This window comes from Coenobita brevimanus, chromosome 42 (assembly GCF_032717465.1).
Source record: "Coenobita brevimanus isolate Jiangsu-jjx chromosome 42, ASM3271746v2, whole genome shotgun sequence".
NCBI lineage: Eukaryota > Metazoa > Arthropoda > Malacostraca > Decapoda > Coenobitidae > Coenobita > Coenobita brevimanus.
In genome coordinates this window covers 10,341,251-10,343,845 of record NC_136995.1, presented here as the reverse complement: position 1 = coordinate 10,343,845, position 2,595 = coordinate 10,341,251, and the positions used below count along the sequence as shown (strand labels likewise).

The window sequence follows — 2,595 nt, the reverse complement described above, 5'->3', positions numbered from 1 at the left end:
TTGCTTAGCTAGGTGACTGGATGAGGCACATTATTCAAACAAAAACCTTTTCCAGACGCGCCGTACCTTTCCGGGTGTGGGTGCTGTCAGTTGAAATGACGTCAGTCTGAGCAGAGCTAAGTTGAAAGGCTTGTGAATTTATATTATATATCTTTATCGAATTACGGGTGAATTGTAGGTTTTTACAGCAACCGTGTTAATTTTGTTGTACATATAAATTCTATACCATTGTTTTTGTTTTTTCAGTCATTGCCAACATGAATGTATCTATTTTTTCAAAGATGGCATCTAGAGGTTGTAAGCATTCCACTGATGCATTTTGCTATATTTGTGGTTAATTTATTAAAATGAGAAAGAAGAAATATTTTCTTGAAGCATCTGTCAAAATGTGTGAAGTTTATGAGGCATATTTTGGAATGCCTATCAGTCATCGAGACAAGATGTGGGCACCTCATTTTACTTGTGAGCACTGCAAAAAAAAACTCTACAAGGTGAGTTGGATCCATAAAAAGTCTGTATTACACTGAGATGATCTACCCGTAGAAATATAAAATGGATAGCTTTGTAATTCTTAATGGTGAAACCAGTGTGTTTTGATATTATTTTTTTTTTTATTTTACAGGGTGGTACACAGGAGAAAAAAGGACCAAGAAGTTCACCATTCCAAGAATATGACGTGAACCCACTAACCACACAAGTGACTGCTATTTCTGCTTGGTGGGTCCTTCTAAACGTCGGGCTGGCAAGAATGCCCCTGCAGTCACTTATCCAGACATTCCTTCACCTATAGCCCCAGTGCCTTACTGCCCCTAGCTCCCAGTACCAACTCCTGCCAGAGAAGGGCCATCTTTGGAAAGCAGCGAACCAGAGTGTGTGGAAGACACTGCAGATTCATACGGCGGATTCACAGAAGCAACTAAGGAGAAACGTCTTTACTTCCCTAACCAAAAAGATATCAACAATTTGATTAGAGATCTTGGTCTCACAAAATCTGGCGCTGAGTCCTGACATCTAGGCTCAAACAGTGGAACCTACTGGGTGAGGATGTGCAGAATTCTGGTCAGAGGAAGCGTCACCAATCTTTTTCCAGCTTCGTCACCTGTCAAGATGGACTGTGTTTCTGTTATGATGTAACTGGTCTGTTTGAGGCAATCGAAATTGCATGTGACCCTAGCGAGTGGCACCTCTTCATCGACAGTTCATCGAGGAGCCTAGAAGCTCCTGCACAACGGGAACAAGTACCCATCTGTTCCACTGGCTCACTCTGCATCTCAAGGAGAATTACGACAGCATGAAGACGTTACTGAAGGCCTTGAAGTACGAGTACAATTGGGAGGTCATTGGAGACTCCAAAATTGTAGCATTCCTAAGGGGTGTCCAAGGCAGCTGGACCAAGTTTCCCTGCTATATCTGTCTTTGGGACAGCAGAGATTCTGAAGCACATTACCATCGAGTTCAGTGCCCAGAGAGGATCGACTTCTCTGTAGGGAGCAACAACGTGAAATGGGAGCCACTTGTGGACCATAGAAGAGTACTGATGCCGCCCTTACACATCATTTTGGGCCTCATGAAACAATTTGTCACGGCACTGGACAAGCAGTCAGCCACATTTCAGTATCTACGAGATTTCTTCCCTCTACTATAGAAGGCGAAAATCAAAGCCGGTATTTTCGTCAGTCAACAGGTTAAGAATATCCTGGAGTGCAAGGATTTTCCCAACAAGCTTTCAAAAGTGGCTTGGGACAGCCTGAAAGCAATGGTTCGCGGTTTTCTTGAAAATCATAAGGATGAGAACCACATGGAGCTGACTGACAACCTCATAAAGAACTATGGCGCCATGGGCTGTAGATTGTCACTCAAGATTCGTATGTTTCATTCCCATCTTGATGAATTCTAGGACAATACAAGTGCTCGTGGGCCCTTCGGGCCCTGCGAACTTGCTCCTGCGGAGGGCTCTCACGTTTATGTGCTGTTCTAGTGTAACGTTGTCACTTGGATTTTTTGCAGATAACCAATTGATCGTGTTATTTGCAGCTTCGGGAATGGAACCAAAGTTGTCCAAACGCAAGTCCAAAGTACACACACAGACACACGGCTACTGCTACAGTTTATTTTAGTTCTACCTCTGGGCAAAATATTATACGGAGGTCCTATGCCGGGCTCCAGGAGCAGCAATTTTGGGTCAAAATGTGATCACTCATTAAATATAATAAAAAATTTTCGGTCGTGATGCGACCAATTTTTTTTTACATCAGCGATTTTTTTGCGGTTTTTGTGCCAATTTTGGTGCGATTTGAATGTGTAGTTTCGGCTGCCCAAAGTAAACACACACACACACACACACACACACACACACACACAGAGGGATTCAAGCTAGGTGGACGTGTGACACCGGCGCTCCGTACCAATCACGGCCAGTGGCATTACCTAAATAGTATCTTTGTATGAGTCAAGCTCAGTACCAGGTTAGACTAAATGATTGTTAATTATAAAAAGGAAAAAAAAAAAAGTTTCAACAAGACTTGTAAAAACAGGAAATAGAACCAAGTCGAAAGAATACGCTGAGTCATCTCTGAGGTTTGTTTACAACAAGAC

General features: G+C 42.7%; 1 pseudogene; it reads left to right on the top strand.

Moving 5' to 3' along the window:
* The first annotated feature begins 386 nt into the window (after nucleotides 1-386).
* LOC145397598 (uncharacterized) lies at nucleotides 387-1,897 on the top strand (annotated as a pseudogene).
* The last annotated feature ends 698 nt before the right edge of the window (nucleotides 1,898-2,595 follow it).